The following is a 22,723-nucleotide window of genomic DNA, read 5'->3' as shown; positions in this document are numbered from 1 at the left end:
GGCGATGGGGGAAAAGATAGGATTATCAGAAAATGGCGGCTCCCTGGTGCTTGTTTTCGCGTGCATTTAATGGACGAAAACTCGGGTAAGGTCCATAGGAAAGTTTTCTAAAATCGAGCCACTTAGGCTTAAAAAAACATGGTCGACCCGTAGGGACAATAACATTTTTTACTAGACCATGCCTTTAATGTTATGTTATGTTATGTAACTTTGCATTTATATAGCGCCTTATGTATCATTGGTATGATCTCAAGGCGCTGGTAGGTTGAACACCCTCTGGAACCGTAGTTCTAGTGAGTAGAGAGAGAGAGAGAGAGTCATAAGGTGCGTGGGTGCACCGGATATGTGTGCAGCTGGTGTGGCAATTGCATGATAGCTGCTTCATAGCGGTAGGTGTGGTGGTTGGGAGATCAGGAATATGTGTTCATTCTGGTGGGTTGATACCCAGACAGATTTCTGGCTGAGTTAGGCCTGAGGAGACGCATAGGCTAACAGGTGTCATGAGCCAGCTGTGTTTAAACAGGATGATGAGGAGTATGTGGGGGTGTTACTATGAGCACAGCTATACTGAATGTGTCACAGTATCGCTGTGTTCTAGTTGAGTGGTGGTGTATAGGGGAGAGTAAGCGTGGTGATGAGATATGGTGGTTTTCAGTAAGGTGCTTGAGATCTTAGTGAGCATCCGAACTCCATCTGTCCCACGCACTCCATATGTCCCACGCAGTCCATCCGTCGCACGCTATTCCACTACATTGGCTCCATCCGCTATATGCACTTCATCCGTTCCGATCGTTCCAAGCATTTGATCATTCCATGCACTCATTCCATTTCATGCACTCCATCCGTTGCATCTACTCCATCCATTCAAGCACTGTATCCATTCCATCCATTCCATGCACTCTATCATTCCATGCACCCTATCCATTCCATGCACTCCATCCATTCCATGCACTCCATCCACTCCATGCACTCCATCCATATCATGCACTCCATCCATTCCAAGCACTCCATCCATTCCATGTACTCCATCCATTCCATGCACTCCATCCATTTCATGTACTCCGTCCTTGCGGTCTACTCCGTCCGTGCCGTCCACTCCGTCCGATCCGTCCACTCGGTCCGTTCCGTCTACTCGGTCCGTTCCGACTTCACTCGATCCGTCTACTAATCATTCTTTTTGTAGATTCTGCGAACTAGCTGACGTGAAAGAAGCTGTTGATCATCTGTTTACGAACTGCTCCGCCTTACCCAGGAAATGACCCGTTACTTTGGTCACTTTTTGGAAAAATGTATAACATTAACAGTGGAAGCATGGTGGAAATTGTTGTTGAGTGGAGAGCAAACTTCTGTGACAATTGCGAGGGCTTGTTTTTTCAGAAATGTTTTGGAGAACCGTCTTCAAATCATGTCCACTAAACAAGATGTTTAGTGGTATAAGACTCAAGCATCTATTATTGGAGATTTGATTTTGCTGGGATTTGCTAAAAGTTTAATGTAAACTAAAAATGCAAATAAATAAATAAAAAAGAAAAAAACATGTCTGACACCAGTAATATGGGGCCAAGATGGGCGAGTTGGACTAGGGATTTTGACATGTACATTGGGGCCACAGGGCCCATGGAAGATGCCCGGCAACAATGCCTGTTAAAATTGGCGGTGGGACCCGCCACAAGGGACATCGTAGACAAATTGTCAGCTGATTCCATTGATACCAGACAAGAGCTGAAGGAGGCGCTAGCTGCAAATTTTACGCCACACATGAATGTAGATTATGAAAGACATTTGTTTCACAGCACTAAACATGCTAAAGGAGAAACTATGGATGCCTTTGTCATGATGTTACATATCAAAATGAAACATTGTGACTTTGCAAATTACTCGAACACTGAGGCGCGAAGATCGCAAATTATAGCAGGGTGTGAGTCTCAAGCATTTCAGCAAAAGTTGCTGCAGAGGTCCTAGACGCTGGATGAAATCCTGATGTTGGCCAAGGCAGAACTGGCCGCGGACACGCAGTTAGAGAGTTATAATACCCAAAAGAGATCGAGGACGCACACGCAAACAATTCACAGTTGCAAAACGAGCACAGGGCTCAAAGGGAACAATTCTGCTACAAGTACGGTTATGAATATCCTCATGAAGGGGTGTGATACGCAATTGGTGATCGCTGCTCCGCGTGTGGCGAAGAAGCACACTTCCAGTCGTAATGTCGCAAATACCGGGGAGTGGGGAGAGATGGAGGAAGAGGAGCAATTGGCAGACACAAAACAAGGTGTAACATGAAAGCGACGCAAGCATCCCAAATGGCAGCTCAGATACATGGGAGACGGAAGGAAGGAGGGAAACGTGACCAAGAATCCAGCAATAAGAAACCTATAAGAGAGCGGAGGGACAGAAGGAGGTACCATATGGTGCAAGCGCAACCAGAACCAGACTTGGGCAGCCTGGCGACACATCCGGTACCTGGTAGAACAATCCCTGTCAGAGACCGAACTGAGCTCTTCTGAAGGAGAACAAAGAAAAAAAGGATACCTGCATGCACTAGTATATAACACTGCGACTGAACACAGTTCCACACTAATGATGGGTTTGAATGAGAGGCCAACCAAGTTCCTCATAGACTCTGGTGACACAGTAAATGTTATAAGTGAACAAGTCTACAAGGAATTGCAGCTGGCGCCCAGACTCAAACCTGCCAGTGTGGGCATATATCCATATGGAGCCAAGACTCCTATGAAATGCCTCGGACAATTTGAAGCCAAATGCAGGTACAAAGCGCAGGAAAAGAGAATTCCCATCCATTTGATCTCCACCACTATCGAAAGCAGATGCATCTTGAGTTTTTGAACAGTAGTAGTTATGGGTCTCATTCATGTCCTGTACAAACTGATGGTCCATAAGTATGTATACCCTGTAGACATGGTCAGGCGACTGTATCCAACATTGTTCAAAGGAATAGGAAAACTATGCAACCGGCAGGTCAAACTGCACATAGATGAGGACATCCCGCCAGTGGTGCAACATTACAGAGTAAACCCTGTCAACATTCAACAGAAAGTAGAAGAGGAACTCCATAAATTGCTTGAACAAGATATCATTGAGCCCGCAACCGGGCCTACGATGTGGGTATCCCCCATTGTTCCTGTCCCTAAGAAGGGGTCGGATGCCATTCGCCTTTGCGTGGACATGAGGGGACCCAATCAGGCCAACAAAAGAGTTCGACACCTGGCCCCACGCATTATAAATATGATACACCTCCTCAACTGGGCCAAGGTGTTCTCCAAACTAGACTCACAAAAAGGGTACCATCAACTGGTATTAAGCCCAGTGAGCTGGAACATCATGACCTTCGTGATGCACTTAGGTCTGTACATATAAGAGGCTAAGTTTCGGAGTGTCATCCGTGGCCGATATATTTCAAGTAGAGATACACAACGTAATTAAACACATCCTGAATTGTAAAAACTACAGCAATGACATTCTAGTATTTGGCACGGATGTGGAAAATCATGATGACACTTTATCAAGGGTGTGCATGTCTCTCAAAGCGGCCAACCTCACCTTAAACAAGGAGAAATGTGAGTTCCGGAAAAGAACACTCAGTTTCTTTGGACACATTTTTTCTGAGAGCGGCATGACCGTAATCCCGATAAGGTAATGGCGCTCAGTGAGACCCCACCACCATCAAGTGTCTCTTAGCTGCGATCGTTTCTACGGCTTGCACGTTATTGCACCTGGTACATAAAGGACTTTGCCACCATTAGTGAACCACTGCAAGCACTTATTAAACAGCATGCAACGTTAAACTGGTTGGAGGAATGTCAACAAGCTTTCACAATCATCTGCAGTCGCGTTGCATAAGCAGAGAAAATTGCCTATTTCAACGCAGTTCGCGTTTTGGAATTGACAGTGGATGCAAGCCCGGTGGGGTTAGGAGCAATATTCGCCCAAAAAGACAAAGACAACTCGGCCCAATTGCACCCAAAGTTACTTAAAGAGCCTCTCTCTGTTGAAGGTCCTCAGGAACTGCCTAATTGGATCTAAAAGCGACTGAGAAACGTTTCCACTCTACCCACCCTGGCAGTGCTATCTACGTCCCTTACTAGAAGAACTCATCTATGGGCAGGATATAGTCAGGAAAAGTTAAAGAAAAATAAGGGGCTTCCATTAGAGGCATGCTCCAACATCCGAAGCCACCACCAGAGCTGTCACCAGCATTAAAAGATGATGCCGAGCCTGCCACTAAAGGTGACATTTTGCGCCTATTTCAGTCCCTGCAAAAGGAGATGGCAACAACAGCAAAATATTTGAAGTGCTCCTTTTAAGAACTGTAACGCACCGTACAGCAGAATGAGTCTAAACTAGAGGACTTGTAATCTGCCTTCTGTGAACAAACACACTCGCATGACCAGCTCGAATGAAGAGTGGCGGCATTGGAATCCTACCAATGTACAGCGGAAGAAAAGCAGGAGGATGCTGAAGATCATAACTGGAGGAACAATGTGCTCATCAGAAGAGTTCCGAGAGACGTCCAAGACCAAGACCTGGAAAAATATGGAGCTTTGTTCCAGGAGATACTAGGGGATGAGGCAGTGGTTCTCACATTGGAATGTACACATAGGGCCTGATTCATGGAATCCGGCGCTGAAGGGGTGCAAGGGTTGTGCCCCGAGAAGGACACTGCACGAGCCGTGGCACAGAAATAATATTGCGCGCCACACGTATTCATGGATTCCAAGACGCATTACAAGCCATCACACAAGCCACAACAAGCTGCGTGAGGAACGCCTACAACACACCGCCATGCACACCAAAAAGCAAGCCAAAGGACTAACATGCCACAAGCCGCAGCGCCACCCCAGGCTCAGCATCCAGTACCCCAGCAAAATCACACACCTTACCTCGCAATCCCAGGCAGCACCCCATAGAAAATGTGTGCCTCCCTCGCAACTCCAGCCTTTACCCCAGCAAAATCGTGTGCCTCACCTCGCAATCCCAGGCTGCACCCCAGAGAAAACGCATGCCCTCTCTCACAATCGCAGGCTACACCCCAGAGAAAACGCGTGCCTTCCCTTGCAGGCCCAGGCCGCACCCCAGCAAAATCGCATGCCCCTCATAAGTGTAGGTGTAGGGGCATGGACGTTTCAGCATGGATGCCGGTTATGAATAAGAAATGCGGTGAGTAAGCGCGGTATGCGGCGCCTCTATATGTTTCCACGCTAACCTGGAGTGTCTTTTTCCTCTTGCAGATGGATGAGAAGTTCCGGAGACAGAGTTCCCCCAGAGCGGCTGGGATTCAGGTAAGCGTTTGAAGCTTGTACAGTCTTTAAAAATAAGCAAAGATTTGATGAATGCTTACTAATGCCTTTTTCTGTTCTTTTCCCTTTTCCTTAGGAAGCGGCGTGCCGGGATGGGAATGACACCGCCGAAGATGCCCGCAGAACAGAAGGAGCGATGAATGATGGGCAGAAGCGCTGCAAGGTAAGGCTGTTCCTAACGGTGTTCTTGTTCTTGCAGGAGCTGAGCGCAGAAGAAAGATGCAGGCCTACTGGAGACCGATCCGAACACGGTGAGTGTCACGTTGCAGGTGCAGAAAACACAAAGCATGTTTCTCAGCCTGGCCGTGGCTTAAATAGTCTCTGGGTATCCCAGGTGTCTCTGGGCTGAACCACACCCAAAAGACTACACTGCACATGCAGTTCTGGGAACCGAAATATGTGCCGGCATCCATCTTGTCCCCATCAATGCACTACAAGTCCAATCCCCAATGTTATCCTATGGGAGTGAGTGAGTCTGGTGTCACCAGTGCCAAGTCTGACTCTAAGTGGGTCTTTGGAGGGATGGAGATGCCCTTGAGGGCCATGTAGGTGATCGTGGCCTGGCTCCAGCCTGACATCTTGGAGGGCTGGGGACATGAGGGGCAGGAATCATGACAGAACTCCCCCCCAAGGCCCCTCTCAAGGTGACTCTTCTGTCTGGTCGTTGTTTGTTTGGATGGTTTTGATGAAATCGCCTAAGCAAGCGAGGTGCATGGATGTACTCACAAGGCTCCCATGTCCTGTCTTGCAGACCATACCCCTTCCAGTCTACTAAGTAGTATAATTTGGATCTGACGTACTTTGAATCCAGGATGTCCTTGACTTCGAATTCTGGCTCCCCGGCGACTACTACTGGCTGCGGTGGCGTTGCTACCCAGGTCGAACAGATTTAAGGAGAGACACGTGGAACACAGGATGAATCTGCATGTTTGACTGCAAAGCTAGTCTGACCATCACAGGATTTATCACGGAGGTGACGGTGAATGGACCCAGGTATCTTGGACGGAAAGTTCGGGTTCCTTTAATGGACACCTGTTTAGACGCCAGCCAGACTTTGGGCCTCATTACAGGTCGGGCGGTCCGGAATTAACAGTTGCGGTAAACCCGCCGCCACTGTTAATTCCGGACCGCCCGATCCCGAGTCCTGCAGGCGAGAGGTGATCTTCCCGCCAGGTCTGACCTGGCGGGTTGAACACCTCCCGCCTGCAGGCGGACGTGGAAACACCATCACCATCACGAGATGGTGCCGGTGTTTCCACTTCCCCATTCCCATTGAGTCCATAGGACTCAATGGGAATGGGGTTTTACCGAATTCCGCCTCCGGAATTCCCGGGACACCAGGGCTGTAATGCCCTGGTAATTCCGGGAGTCACGGAGGCGGAATGGTAAAACGAGTCCGGCGGTAACCAGGTGGTTTTACCACCACGGTTACCGCCGGACTCTTAATGAGGCCCTTTGTCTCCCACTTGGTAGTTGGGGGCCTTTGCTCGGTGTTGATCAGCAAACTTCTTTTGGCGATTCTTAGCTTGAAGTAGGTGTTCAGCTGCCCTTTTAAAGGTTTGAGAAATGGTCGTGTGTGAGGTTGTGACTGCTGGTATTTCCAGGGTTGTAGGAATGTCCAACTCAGAAGTACGTGGGTGCCTGCCATACATGGTATAAAAGGGTGTCTGCTCAGTGCTGGTGTGTAGGGAATTATTATAAGCATATTCAGCTATCCATAATAGGTAGAACCAGCTTCCTTCAGCTTGGTGAAACATGCAACGCAGATACTGCTCGAGCGTCTGATTTGTCCTCTCAGTTTGACCATCCGTTTGGGGATGGTGACTGGTGAATGGCCGGATGTCGATCTGGGCCATAGAGCAGCATTTTCTCCAGAAGTTAGATACGAATTGAGTACCTCGGTCTGAGACTAAAACTGAAGGAAACCCATGGAGCCGTACGATGCCTTCAAGAAATAACTTTGCCAGATTGGAAGCATTTGGGAGCCCCTTAAGAGGAATGAAATGTGCCATTTTTGAAAATAGGTCCACAACCACAAGAATAGTGTTAAACCCTTGACTGGGTAGTAAGTCAGTAATAAAATCGAGGGACAATGTTTGCTAGGGTGCTGGTGGGATTTCCAATGGTTGTAATAGCCCAGACGGTTTCTGCTTGGATGACTTGTTTTGAGTACACTCTCCACAAGATAGGATGAATTGGATAATGTCTTTACGCCACGTGGGCCACCAATAATTTAGTTTTACCTTGGCTAGGGTTTTAGCGATTCTGTGGTGGCCCTCGATCAAGGAATCATGGTAACCGGATATGACTTGTTCTTGTAGATCTTGGTTTGGTAAGAATAAACTATTCCTGAAGTAGTGCAACTGATCTTTTATCATGTAATGTTCTCCTTGTGCACTCCACGCTTGTAATTGCTCCGGACTCATCAGGTTTTGGATTTCTTCATGTAATTCTTTCTGAGTTATGGTTGCTGTGATTCCTAGGAGCTTGTCACTCGGGATGATTGCTATTGGGTCAGGGGTCTGATACCCTTGCTCTTCCACCCCCATACGGGAAAGGGCATCAGCCTTCCCGTTTTTCACCCCTGGTCGAAATGTAATCACGTAGTCATATTCAGCAAAAAAAAGAGCCCAACGTAGTTGTCGTGAGGATTGGGCCTTTGCCTATTTTAGGTACTGGAGGTTCCGGTGGTCAGTTATTACGGTGATTGTGTGTCTGGCGCCCAAGAGGTAGTGCCGCCATGCCTTAAAGGCTGACCTAATGGCCAGGAGTTCTTTGTCTGTGATAGCGTAATTGAGTTCAGGGGGTGTGAATTTACGTGACCAGAAGGCAAGAGGGTGTAACTGGGCCGTTTCGGGTTCCTTTTGTGAGAGGACGGCTCCCATAGCCATGCTTGAGGTGTCCGTTTCCACCAGGTATGGGAGATCAGGGCGAGGGTGGCGTAAGATTGGGGCAGATGTGAATCTTGCTTTGAGTTCCTGGAAAGCTTCCTCGGCTTCTGTTGTCCACTGGAACCTTTTGTTGCTTTTCCTTAGCAATGACGTGATGGGATGCACGATTTGCGAAAATCCTGGGATGAACCGGCAGTAGAAGTTTGCAAAACCCAGCATACTTAGAACTCCCTTGAATGAATTTGGGAATGGCCAGTTCAGGATAGCATCTACCTTGTGTACATCCATTCGGATTCCATTCGGGCTGAGAATAAAGCCCAGGAATTCCACCTCAGAGACGTGGAATGAGCACTTTTCGAGTTTGGCATAGAGCTGGTGTTGACAGAGTTTCTCCAAAGTGGTCCTGCTTAGATGCGGAATATACTAGAATATTGTCGATGTACACTAGAGCACAGACATCAATCAATTCCCGTAGGACATCGTTCATGAAGTATTGAAATGCTGCAGGCGCGTTGCAAAGGCCAGAGGGCATTACTTGATATTCGTACAAGCCGTATTTGGTGCGAAAAGCGGTTTTCCATTCGTCCCCCTGTTTTATGCGAACAAGGTGATATGCCTCCCTCAGGTCTAGTTTTGTGTAGATTTGGGCATCTTTGACTTGATCAAGCAATTCAGGGATCAGTGGCAGAGGGTAGCGATTTTTTACGGTAATCTGGTTCAGTGCGCGATAGTCAATGCACGTTCTCAAGTTCCCCTCCTTTTTCGGTACGAAGAATAGAGGACTGGCTGCTGGAGACTTCGAGTGACGGATGAACCCGTTGGCCAGGTATTGGTCAAGATAGGCCTTCGGGTGCTGGTTTTCTGGTTCCGTGAGTGCGTAAATTCACCCACAAGGGATTTGTGCGCCGGGTATCAGGTCGATTTGGCAATTGTATGGTCTATGCGGTGGCAGGGTATTAGCCTGTTCTTTCTGAAAGACATCTTGAAAGTCCTGGTATTCACTTGGTAGGGTGCCGATTGGCACAGTCGTAAGCGTGGAGGTTCTGGTGTCTATTGGTTGTTTCTCTTGGCGATAACATGTGTGGGCGCAAGTGTTGGGAAAGGCCAATTCTTTTGCTCGCCAATCAATTTGAGGATTGAGAGCTACCAACCATGACATTGCCAAAATCAACCGGAACTGTGGTGCCTTAATGAGGTTGAAAACGATAGATTCTTGGTGTCCATCCTGGCACAGAAGGGTTAAATCTGCAGTGCATTGGGATACTGGACCAGAAGCTATTTCCGTGCCGTCGACAGTGGTAACAGTGTCGGTGGTTGATTTAGGGCGTAACGGAAGCCCCATCTTTGCCGCAAGATCCTGGTCGATGTAATTCCCAACGGCTCCACTGTCAATGTATGTTCTTACTGCGTGCATCCAAGATGGTTGTTGGTGATTGATCAAGACCACAGATAGTGCAAAATGGGAGGTCTGTAGTTCACTTTCTTTGCTCGACAAGTGGACCCCTACACTTGCCGGGGTGGGGAGTTTTCTGATTCCTTGATGGTATCTTCCTTGTCCGTGGCCCCTACTGTCCTCCTCGGTGGCTTCACAGGGCACTCCTTAAGGAATTGACCTGACCTTCCACAGTACAGACATAACTGCTGCTGTCTCCTTTTATTCCTTTCCGCTTTAGTCAAGGGGGATCTGAACCCCCCGATTTCCATTGGTTCTCCTGAACCTTCCGTTGTGCGGGCAATATTGTCCTTTGAACGCACATACATAGGGCGAGGGTCCGGTCTGGTTCGATCTGCTCTTCAGTCCTGCAACCTATGATCCAGTTGAACAACAAGGTCAATGAATTCTGAGCAGTCTTTTGGGGTGTTCACTACTTGTGCGAGAACATCCTTGAGCTCCCCCCGCAACTCCTGATGAAATAACGTGGTTCTCTTCGCCACTGGCCATTCTGCTTCAACTACGAGTCTATTGAACGTGGTAGGTCTTGATTCCCATGGCGTAGGGACAGAAGTTTGTTGTCTAATGCCGCCCATGAGTACGATGGGCGAACAGCTTTTCCATCTCCTGCTGAAAGCCCCTGAAGTCATGCAGCAAAGGATCGTCTTGGGCCACAAAGGGTACAGACCAGTCCGCGGTCTACCACTCAGGTAGGATAGCACAAAAGCGTCCTGTGATTGGTCATTCGGAAAGGCCCCTGGTCTACAAAGGAATTGTAGGCGGCACTGGTTCATGAACGTTGCAAACCTCTTGGGATCCCCCATAAATCGTTCGGGCGGGGCCAAGGGAGCTGCCCCAGGAAGGGTTATCTGAACGGGATTGGCTGATGGTGCTGGCATCGAGGGCACGCTTCCCGGCAATGGTGCATGACCTGCTTGTGACTGGAGAAGTTGCCGGCTTAAATCATCAGTGCGTTTTTTGGCTACTATCAGCTCTCTCCTCAGGGTGTTGGTCTCTTGCCTGGCTGCATGTACTTTGGAACGTAGCTGCCCCAACATGTGGGCTAACTGGTCGGTTTCTGACGTTTCCATGACGCCCAGGTGGATTTTGATGTGAGGCTTTGTGTTCTATAACGCTCACCTGGTATCCACGGGGACGTCACTCAACCTGTTCTGACCTCTTACGACCTCGAACCCTTCCCTGGAGTCTACTTGACTGGAGACTGGGCCTGAAACACAGGATTGGTAGAGTTTACTTCCCTATTGTCTCTGTGTGCTTGACTGAGTGAGTCTGGTGCCACAAGCGCCAAGTCTGACTCCAAGTGGGTCTTTGGAGGGATGGAGAGGCCCTTGAGGACCATGTAGGTGATTGTGGCCTGGCTCCAGCCTGACATCTTGGAGGGCTGGGGACATGAGGGGCAGGAGGTATGACAGTAGGCTACACCCCTTCCAAAAACGTGAGTTCCACCCTCAACTCTCGTCACCCCTCTTGTCCACATACCCCCTACTGCACATGAACCACTGTAGTCCACATACCACCTCCAGCCCCCCTCACCTGTGACACCACCCACAGGCAGCCCATTCCAAACCGGACACCCCCCACAGGCAGCCCCCTCCAGATGGGACTCCACCCCACAAACCCCCTCACCTGTGACACCAACCACATGCAGCCCCCTCCAGACTGGACACCACCCACAGGCAGCCCCCTCCAGATGGGACACTAGCCTCCATCCCCTCTCACCTGTGACACCACCCACAGGCAGCCCCCTCCATATGGAACACCCCCACAGACAGCCCCCTCCAGACTGAACACCACCCTGAGTCCCCTTACCTGTGACATCACGCACAGGCAGTCCCCTCCAGACTGGATACCACCCACCAGGCCCCCTCACCTGTGATACCCCCCACAGGCAGCCCCCTCCAGACTGGACAACTCCCACAGGCAGACCCTCCAGACGGGACACCACCTCCAGGCCCCCTCACCTGTGACACCATCAACAGGCAGCTCCCTCTAGATGGGACACCACCCACAGGCAGCACCCTGACAGTCTGATACATTACCACTGCAATGCATGTCTGTTGCTCACATGAACTTCCGTGGTGTGACAGCACCATGAATTGCAACATCAACATGTATTCCGCAAATCCGAACAACTGTAATCACCAGAGGTCCATCCATGAGTGGAGCATCTGCTCATTTATTTTATTTTATTTTTTACATTTGTATAGCGCACAAAACAGCCCATAGGCATCGTGGCGCTGTTACTTGAGGGGAGCTTAGTTACAGGGGTTACAAGTGGGATAGTGATATATAGCATTTGGCACATTTATACATGGGTATCATGGATGAAATACATTTATATACGGATATCACAGCATTTATGATGCTCACACACCCTTCCAGGCCTTAATCATCCCCCAACATACACATGTGATAAGCGAGTGCAGAAACATGTGCATGCTGCCAAGGCATCAAAGCACAGTGACAGAATATGTGTCCACGACAGAAACAAACATACCAAAAGTTGTTGCAAGATCCACAAACAATGGCCAGGCATTTCACAGCCTGAGCATGAGTGAGCTTGGTGTCAAAATACCTGTCAGGGAACTATCACATGACAGGTCCATGCATGGGTGATGGTAGGGCAGTCCGAGAGAGCATGACTCACAGAGACTGGTGAATTGTGCAGCCACTAAGTTCAAATATGTGCCACTACTGCATTTCAGTGGTAGAGGTTGACCAACACATGAGAAAAGGCATTGTGTGACTGCCCATGCTGGTGAAGGTGTATGCACGACATGTGTTTTACACAGCAATAACAAAGTAATGTGCTATGAACGTTACCATGGAACACTCCCACAGTGAGCCCACCTTCCTCCACCCCAACCACACTGATGCCAAACACAGAGTGATGCAGCACAGGTAAATGCAAATCCAAATATACAGTGCACACCCATTCGTCTGATGGACACACCACCACATGTCAGGCACATGTGCATCCTCCCATCCACAACCATCCCTGCAACAACAATACACAAGCATGCACGCAACAAGACACATGACTTGCAATGTAGAGATGCACTGGCGGAAATTAGAACTAGCAAACAGGCCGACACACAAATGAACTGCACAAAGTGTGGAATTTGACAAACAGAATTATGTATATTGAAGAAATATGTACAAAAAAAACTTTGAATGAAGATAAACAACAAAAACGGGGAAGGAATGTCTGAAAAGTCTGGGTAAAATAATAAATAAAGAAAGTAAACCTACACCTAAGTAACTATGTACACAGGCAGCAGGCTAGTCCAAATTCTCCTTGACAATGTCACTCAGGCTCTCGTCCTCACTCCTCAGGTGGGTCTCCGTTCTTGCCTGGTGGGCTTGCAGGGTCTTCAGCATCTGTGTCTCTATCACCTTGGCTTCCCTGCAAGTGGCCTCCAGGATGGCAGCCTGCCTCCTTGCCCGGCGCAGCACAATCCCAGCCCTGACAACACAATCCTCGCTTCCTGAGCCCGCTGCCTCTCTGCTTCCGATCTGCTGCCCATATCTCTGGAACACAGAAGACATCCTGTCCCTCAGGTCCACATGTGCCTCCCGCCTCACACTGCGCATCTGCCCCCTTTGGATGTTGTGCCCTGAGAATTGTAGCCTTCTCCCTGTTGCCAGCTGCTGCGACAGTGCCTGGTGCTTGCTTTGTGTGTATGCCCTCTGGGCTGATGACGATACCTGGGGGCATCCGGCCCATGCCCTGCTTCTGGGTGCCTGCTGTCCCTCCATTGCCGGTGACCCTGTCGGTGCCTGTGTAGGCACAGTGACCACCTCAGCTGATTGACCTTGGACTCCTAACTCGGGCAGGGATGTTGGCTTCATCAGACTGGGCAATGTCGGTGGGACTGGTGCACAGGGGGCCCTGGTGGTATCTGGGCCGGAAGGCACCCCGGAGGATGACTGGCGCACAGAGGAGGAAGACTAGGAGGGGATCGCATCAGTGAACAGCCCATGGAGCAAAACATGGAACAGGCATGTTGCAAGCTAGGTGATAAGGCGGCAAACCTCACTGTGATGAAGTGTAGCCTGCACATCATCAAGGATGACGGCTGTATGCCTCGCCACCCCGGCCTGCAGGGGTAGCACATAGTCCTGGGTGGCAACACCAGATGGTAAGGGGGTGTTGGTCTGGGGGGACACAGCCGACACCCGGTGGTGGGTCTTGGGGGATGCATCCCAGCAGGCGCATACAGCTGCATCAGATGGCCCAGGGACTAGAATTTGCACAGGCATCTCCACAGTGGCCTGCACAGCCTCATGCCCCTGGGACAGGAATGCAGTTGGCACGCCCACCTCAACACCCCCACCTGATCCCAATGGCTGGGCTGCAACGGCCACCTCCTCCCTCTCCCCCCGCCAACCTGGATGACTCTGGGGCGTCTTCTGCCATGGATGGCCCCGGTGTGGCATCACCTGTCCCCCCTGCTGCTGTGGAGTCCACTCCCACCTTGACCTTCTTGAACTTACCCCCAGCAGCATTACCCAGCATTACTCCAATGGCTGAGTTGCAACGGCCACCTCCTCCCTCTCCCGCCTGCCAACCTGGATGGCCCCGGTGTAGCATCACCTGCCCCCCCCTGCTGCTGTGGAGTCCACATCTTCTTGAACTTACCCCCAGCAGCATTGCCCGATGTCACCGGCGCAGCCACAGCCACATCGCTCCCTGAAGAAGTGCTTTCATGGGGGCGTGGCTGGGCCTTGTGCCTCTGCCAGGTGGAGGCATCCCTGCTTCCATGCTCCACAGCACTGCTTCCGCCCTCTTCATCAGATGGATCTGTGGTGGCACCGGCCTGGATGTAGCACAGGGTCTTGCTGTGGGTCCTGGATTTCAGGTCCTCCCAGCGCTCGTGCACCTTCTTGAAGGTCCGGGATGCCACCCCCTCCATGTTGATGGCATCCATTATCCCATCCCAGATCTGCTGACGTCCTTCCTTGCCGCGTTGCATCACTGGGTTGAAGAGGGTATCATAATTCTCCAGAACCTTCTCCACCAGGATGTCAACTTCCCTGGCAGTTAAGTTGACAGCCCTCTGCCTCGCTGCCATGGGGTTGCCGCTCTGGTCTGAAGATGACAGTATAGACATGGCAACCCCTGGGGCAGGTGTGGCTGGGCAAGGTGGTCCTGGGCTGTGGAGTGCTGGTGGTGGTATGGCACGGTGGGAGCCCGATGAAGCAGATGAGGTGGTCACAGGGCCAAGAACAGGAGCACTGGCAATGGCTGGACAGCAGGCACACCAAATGCAGTGCAGGTGGGTAGCATGCACACACACTGGACCGGCAGCAGCAGATGGGTAGGTAGGAGGCAGCTCAGGGCGGTAGGAGGCAGGTAAAATGGCACGCAGTCAGGAGTGTGGCTCTTCTGTGCATTAATCTGAGGGCAGCTGGAAACAGAGTGACAGGACTTTGCGTGTAAAAAATGTGCGCGGACACGTGAAATCTGAGGAAAGGCCCTCAGCGCATAATTTACGTGACACGCGTTGAATGCTGGCATTGAGCACGCCAGAATCGGGGATACATAAGTACGCATAGAAGCAACTCTGACTGTTCGTGTGAAGGGGAGGAGACGGGCGGCTGGAATACTGCGAATTTTGGGGTGCCACGCAATTCGTTCACTTCAGGGACCGTACAAACTTATTTTGGTGGGGGATTTGCCTCTGTGTATATGCGCGTCTACTTTTGTATTTTCAGAGGCTAGCGGTGAGTCGCATATTCATTTTTCCTACTCTGGATGTCCCTTTGTATCGTGTACCTCTATTCTTACCTTTACTGTTGCTTACCGTGGTTCGCATATGCATTTTTAGTGCTGCTGGGTGCCACTGCATATCATTTAACACTTTTTCTTTTTACAGAAGCTATCCTGGTGTTGCGTACACAATTTTTCATTTTATGGGGTGCCTGTGCATTACGCATTCCCATTAGTCTGTCACCCAGGGTACTTCTGATCCAATCACGTACACTGCCCACCTCACTCTCATTGCCCAGGTCAATTTCTTGGAGTGCCTTCCATTGTTCACTTACACCTGGCACATGAGTGGAAAGGCCCCAAGAGGGAAAGGTGGCAGAGGTGGCCAGGGTCATGGACGTCCTGCGGCTGCAGCTGTCCCAGTCCCAAGGGTCCAGGGACATGCAGTGGAAGCAGCTGTCCCAGGCCCAAGGGTCCAGGGCCGTACAGCAGAAGCAGCTGTCCCAGGCCCAAGGATCTAGGGATGTGCAGTGGAAGCAGCTGTCCCAGTCCCAAGGATCCAGGGACGTGCAGCGGAAGCAGCTGTCCCAGGCCCAAGGATCGAGGGACGTGCAGCGGAAGCAGCTGTCCCAGCCCAGAAGGGTGAGGGACGTGCAGCGGAAGCAGCTGTCCCAGCCCCAGTGGGTAATGCCATGCCCCAGGCCACTACTGGCTAGTGGTCCGGCATCTGGAGCCCAGAGTGGTCGCAGCCACACAGGGTCAACACCACGTGGAAAGAAGGCAAAGCCTGCACAGCAGGAACAGGCTCAACCCCATGGAACTTCACAGGACACTGGCACGTTGAGGAAGAGAAACTTCAATGATGAAGAACTATGTGACCGAGCACCACCGTGACATGTGCCCACAACCTGAGAGCACACTTCCCCCTACTCATCGTAAGGTGCATTGGCAGCATGTCACGGATGAGATCAACCCCTTAGGGTTTGAGAGGCGCACTGCTGCTCAGGTAGTGAAGCGCTGGAATGACCTCACCCATCGCACCAAGTCCAAGCTCGGTGCCAACCTCGCCTCTGCCATGACAACTGTAGGGTGGGTCACCCAAGGAGGAGGAGCTCACCCAGCATGGAGAGACTATGAGCCAATTCATTCTAATGGAGCAGGTGCAATGTGTGGGAGGCCTGCCAAATTACGAGGGCACGTCCGGTGAGTGACCAAGATTGTGCATCCTGAGTACGTCTAGTGATGCATAACCAAGATGTATGATTGTGTTGCGCATCTGGCTGCATTTGAATGACTGCCTTGGGTGAACCATGTCGTGGTGTACTGACTCCTGTCCAATGTACTGAAGAGTTGTACATCAGTTGAACATGGCTGTGTGACAGTACTCATCCCCCACTAGCATACCCACCCAACATCTGCAACATGATACCACAACGTGCCCTCTTGTTAGTTGCATCCTTGATGTCAGTGTCTCTGCTCTGCTAGACACATGCTTGTGTCTGAAGCACAAGTTACACTTCATGCACTGCAGAGTATAGATTCTCTATTCACACATGTACGCAGGTGCTTCCATGCTACATAGAACATCTAAGATGACTACCAACACACCTCGCGGCGTGCCATGAGTGAGTGTGCATATGTCTAGACTGTGCACATCCCCGCTGCCGCTTTGGCAATGACTCCTGAGTCAAATCGTTGTGAGGCCTGATCCCTGTTACCCTGCCCTGCCCTGCCACACTCACCACACACTCCATAGTTCCATGCCCCTATCCCTCTTGTGGGTCATTGTACCTTCTTCCTATCTCCAACTGCATTTACTTACTCTCTCCACTTCACATACCTTGGCTAGGTGTTACTTTTAAAGTCAACTGGAACTGTTTACTTTTCTCCACACATAGGGCATGTTTCCATTGTGTGCAATCCCTGTGCCAGGTCAACACTGGTATGGCATGTGATGGATGCATACTTGAAGGTGAATATGTGTGTTTGCCTGTTGACATGTCATGTAATAGCATGTCACAGAGCCACATGACCATGCCCATTTCACTGGTATTAGTCAATAGTTTGCTGTGCCATAATGTGCTTGCTAACGACCATGTTTGTTGGCGATGTGTCCACTGGCTGCATGGCCCTGATCAGGGAATGTTGTTGCCAGTCTGCACATGCCATGATCAGATGGCTTCTTGTCATAGTGTGTGGATGCTGTTTCTCTCATGGTGACATACCTTGCATTTTGTTGCATGACAGCAATGTGATACACATGTTTACTGTAGACATGTTGCACATGACTCCTCATGTCTTTTTCTGTCCTTGTGCAGGTGAGGAGGCACCAGATACAGAGGAGGAGGAAGAGGAGGAAAAGGAGGAAGAAGAGTCTGTGGCGGTTCAGACCACCAGTGGAGGACGTGCTGTGGCAGGCCCTAAGAATCCACTGGTGCTACATACCATCCTGGGCCTTTCTGCATACAATTCGGACTCTTTGGACACCAGTAGCTCTGATGCTGAACCGGATGTGCAGTCCTCAATGGTGGCGGAGGTGAGTGCACCAATTGTTGGAGCAGTTGGGGCCTGTGAATCTGTAGGGGGTCAGGTGTCTTCACAAGGCCAGTCAGTGGTGTCAGTGCCGTCTGTGGTGGTTACGGATGCAAGGCCATGCTCCCATGTGTTGGTTTCTGGTCCTGGGGAAGATGTCCATGCTCCCTTGGGTCAGGGAGGCGTGGGCCCTGCACACGTCAGGACGTGTGCAGCCTGGGCAGATGAGTGGGAGCAGCAGATGTTGCCTTTGAGAGTTTGGCTGAGGGCATGGATAGGGTGGCCAGTTCCATGATCCCACCAGCAACACAGGTGGAGCAACAGCTGCAGGTAATGCGGTCCACATGCCTCTCCCGCAGGCTGTGCATTGTGGCCAACATCAGGAGCCAACGGGCAGAGTTGAGGTCTCTGCAGGCATCCCTGCTTGCAGAGGGTCAGACACACAGGGAAGCCCTGAGGCAAGAGTTGTTGGCCCACAGAGCTGCAATCTGTGAGGAAGAGGCAGCCACAAGGAGACTGTTCCAACAGGAGATGCTAACATTGAGGCAGGATATCTTGGGGGAACTATGTGCATACTGTGATGTTGTGCATGGTGACCTCCAAGCCCTCAGTGTGCTGGTGCTGATGACAGTGTCACGCATGGCCGCTGACACTGAGGACCAGGCCAGGGCACTGCATGGTCATCCTCAAGCAACACTACCACCTTCTGATTCAACCCAGGAGGGTGTTGCCAGCAGAGACATGCCTCCGGGTCCACAATAGCCGTGCTGTCCGTGAGCCCATGGAGGTTTTTTTTTTAACATCCACCCATGTGGAAATTGACATGCACCCTGTCCTTCCCCCCTCCTGGGTGGACCTCCCCCGTGCCCCCAGTCCATGATGGACATTTTTGATTTTTGTTTTGTGATTTTATTTTGCTTTTGGATACTTTTGTTCAACCCAGGCCCGGATGTTGGCATTATATTTTTGAGTTGCTCTTTCATGGTTTATTTTTTATTGTTTTAATTATTTTTTACTTGAGGTGTGCTGTTAACATCTCAAGGTCATTACGTCTTCAGTGGTGGACAGGCAGGCATGCATAGTGAGGTCATCTTGCGTGTTTGCATGGTGGTGCACAGGATGGCATGTGCAGGTAAATATGATGTCTGTGTTCCATCGCACATGTGTGCTGTGTGAATGGTACTTCTCTATGCATGTTCTAACGTCTTCTCCCATGTTGTTTCCGGAATCTGTGATCTGGCGGTGACTGCTATCCCGGGGGAGACACCCTGCACCCTTTCACGTCCATGCTCCCCATGCCCTCCACCATTCACTGTCCCTCCTGTACCTGATTAGGAGACACAGTTCCAGGTGAAGGTGATGCAGGATTCACACCATGCCGGCGCAGTCAGCTGGTAAGCATGAGTACTGTTTTGCATGTTGAGCATGCGTGATTGGTCTGCATGTTTGCTGCATGTGTTACTTAACTCATATGTGCTTTGCATGCTAACATGCCGGTATGGTTACTTGAGTGGTGCTCTTGTCACTGTGTTAACTACCTTGGTGAATTCCTCAATGGCCGCACCTACTGTGGTGTTGAGCATGTCATTGTCCATCTCCAATCCAGGCAGTGTACTCCTTGATGTGTCATTTCCTTGGGCTTCCCTTTGTGTCACTCTCTCTCCCTCTCTCTGTTGTGGTATGCTGCACTCCTGGGCTGATCACTACCTATGTCCTGTCACCTTCGTGCACCTTGTGATGCTCCTGAAGTGTGTGGTCTCTGCATATTTTCTGTATCAATTTATGTGTTGTCATGGATGTGCATGTTTGTTTCTGTTGTTGCTATGCATGCGACTGTATTTAGGGGAAGTGTCTCCCGATGGTGTGCATCGAATGCAAGTCAGGTGAGTACCCTGTACAAGTAAGTGAAGGGCATTAGCAGACACGTGTGTGGTGTTTGCATGGGAGTCTAGCAATGTGTGTGTTCACTTGGGAGTGACTTGTCTTGTGGGGCACCAGTACTTCTTCATGGGTGCATGTTTCACAGGGTGTGCTTCTGATGATGGGTCTGGGCATGGTGTTGTTTCGATGGATTGGTGGGGCCACTGGTTTCATATTCTAAATTGTGGGCATTTAAACTGTGTGGGCCTTTCATGGGTGTTTGGGAGTGGGTTGCATGGCCGGCTGTTTGTGGCCTGTAACAAGGGTTGCTGGTTGTGCTGGTGTGTGTCTCATGGCACTTTGAACATGTGTAATGAGTGACACTTCACATCCCTTGCAATGTTAGTGGGTTTATGGATCAACAGCACATTTGGGTTGTCTTGATTATAGATCAACCATTACAGTGTGCAGCACCAGTTGAAAGCCACACACACGTGGGTATGTATGCACTTTTGGGGGATGCTATTTTGTGTACCAGGAGATTAGGGTTAGTGGTGTTGGTACTTTCTCATGCATGTACCATGCATGCTACACCATTCTGTTTGCAGCTTCAAGTTGACTGCAGCTGGGTGCATGGTACTGTGGCATTCTATTGAATGCAGTATTTGACCAATTGTATGCTGTGACAAAGAAGTCTGCATTGACCATGCTCTTTTGGTTTGCATCCTACATTTAGCATGCATTTATCCTTGCTTGCTGTATCACATTGCTTTGTGTTGTCTACGTATGTCTTCCATGGCAGTTCCCTTGGTAGCCAGCATTCCATTGTGACATCGGCCTCTGTGAATTTATGTGCCAAGCATAGTCCTGCAGGGAGTGAAAGAGGTGACTATTTGTGTACTTGCATTCTTGTGGTTTGCATCACGGCTGCATTCTACTAAATGTGCTGCCAACTTGCCAACCCGTCTGCTGTATTTTCTACATCTACTCCTTCACGGTCCCTTTGTAATGCACTCGCAAAAGCCAGGACACACTGAACATCCTTGTGACAAGCTCTTCCAACACAATCCTCCTCCCTCTGCCCCCCCACCACTCACCCTCCTCCTTCCTCCTTCTCCTCCTTCACTCCTGTCTCCCCTCAAGAATTTACCAGCGTTGTCAACTCCATGAAGGTCTCTCCCAAACAGGGGGGCCCATGCTCATCCAGAACCATCAAGGGCAACATCTCTCTGGCCCCTGCTCTTGCTGATTTCTGCAACCACTCTTTTGCTGCTGTTTTGTTTCCATCCTCCCTCAAGCACTCCCTTGTGCCCCACATCCTTACAATACCATCTGCAGACCCTTCCTGCCCAGCCAACTACCGCTCCATTTCAATCATCCTGCCCTTCTGGGGAAACTGCTTGAGAATTTGGCCCTCCCCCAAATGAACGCTTTAACGTACTTGTTAGCAGTGTACATGTACACCATTGTGGATTCCAATCTTCCTGGTCCACAGACACTGCTCTCTTGAATACCCATGAAGAACTGCTTGCATCCCTCAATTCATAATCCCCTGCTGTCCTCATCCTCCTTGATATCTCATCTGCATTTGACACAGTGACCCATTCCATCCTCATTAAAATGCTCCATGATACACTTGTTATATCGGAGCGGGCAGTGGACTAGCTTAGCTCATTCCTAACCAACCATTCCTAAAAGAACATTATGTGCCCTTTCTCCTCCACTACTTCCTCCTCCACCTGTGGCATCCCCCAGGTCTCTATTCTTTTGCGATACATCTTTAACATATACATTTCCCTGCTGCAATGCTTCATTGCCTCCTTCTCCCTCAAATTCCAGTGCTATGCTGACGACACACTACTCTTCAGCAAAGTTCCTACTGACACACTTGCACCTTCATTCACCCTGACTGCCTCTCCGCCATCCTGGCCTGGTGCACTGCAAATGACCTCGGCTTGTATGCCAGTAAAACCGTGAGTCTCCCTATTGGATCCCCTACAGCCTACTTATTCCATTCACTTCCTCCATGGGCTCAACCCTTGCCACCTCCTCTGAAGCCAGGAATCTCAGAGTCATCTTCGACTCCACCCTTTCCTTCATCCCTCATATTTTGGAAGTTGTCAAGAAGTCCCACTTTCAGCTCTTCCTTCTCAAAGTAACTGTACCCTTGCACATCTTCCCCCAGAGACTCAATGTTATCTGTGCTCTGGTTCTCTCCAGTCTACACTACTGCAACAGCCTCCTCCTTATTCTTCCTTGGTCCACCCTGCGACTGCTCCAGCTTACCCAGAATAGGGCAGCAAGACTTTTCCTTGGCCTCACACCCAGGGACTGCATCTCTCCTGCCCTACAAAGCCTTCACTGGCTCACAGTCTCAGCACGGATTACATTGTAATCCCTCTGCATCATCCACAGGGCTATCGGGGGCCTGGTACCTCTCTACATCAACGTTTCCTGATCAAATACTTCCGTTCTAGACTCCTGCACTCCTCTGGCAACAACTCCCTGCGTGTGAAGCACTTTGGTATAGAAAGGACTATTGGTGGATCCATTTCCTCTGCGTGCTGCCTTCTGTGTAATAGCATCGCTCTCCCTCTGCGTCTTGAGCAAGACCTCCTTAAGTTCCCAATGAGCCTCAAGTCCTTTCTTCTCCTCTTCCCAATAAGCCGCAAGTCCTTTCTTCTCCTCTTCCTTCCCCCCTCTCTTCCATGCTAATCATAGAGTAGCGTGACTGATGTGCAGGGCCCTAATGTGTCCTCTTGGCCCCCACATCTATCATCAAAGCAGCTGTGTATATACTGCACTTGCTCATGCTCAGCCTCACCACGGGAGCTTGCACTTACGTTTATCTTTTATTTTCTTAGCACTTCACCCCAGGCTGTTCTCCATGAACAAATCAGAACTTTTTCCCTTACCACCCTCCCCTGTACATTTGGACATTGGGAACAATCACAAG

This window comes from Ambystoma mexicanum, chromosome 6p, assembly GCF_040938575.1.
Source record: "Ambystoma mexicanum isolate Mex_15411 chromosome 6p, UKY_AmexF1_1, whole genome shotgun sequence".
NCBI classification, from domain to species: Eukaryota; Metazoa; Chordata; class Amphibia; order Caudata; family Ambystomatidae; genus Ambystoma; species Ambystoma mexicanum.
Note: the sequence above shows the minus strand (reverse complement) of the source record.